The sequence below is a fragment of the Dipodomys ordii genome, unplaced genomic scaffold (genome assembly GCF_000151885.1).
Source record: "Dipodomys ordii isolate 6190 unplaced genomic scaffold, Dord_2.0 Scaffold101, whole genome shotgun sequence".
Taxonomy (NCBI): Eukaryota; Metazoa; Chordata; class Mammalia; order Rodentia; family Heteromyidae; genus Dipodomys; species Dipodomys ordii.
Window position 1 is genome coordinate 3,513,480 of NW_012267317.1, and position 292 is coordinate 3,513,771.

Sequence of the window (292 nt, forward strand, 5' to 3'; positions counted from 1 at the left end):
GATGGTGGTGGTGATGGCGATGGTTGTGGTGATGGTTGTGGTGGTGGTGATGGCGATGGTGGTGGTGATGGAGGTAGTTGTGGTGGTAATGGAGGTAGTTGTGGTGGTGATGGAGGTAGTGGTGGTGGTGGTGATGCTGATGGGTGATGTGGTGATGGTAGTGATGGTGGTGGTGGTGATGGCGATGGTTGTAGTGGTAGTGATGGTGATGGTGGTGGTGGTGGTGGTGATGGTGTTAGTTATGATCATGGTGATGGTGGTGGTGATGGCGGTAGTGATGGTGGTGGTGATG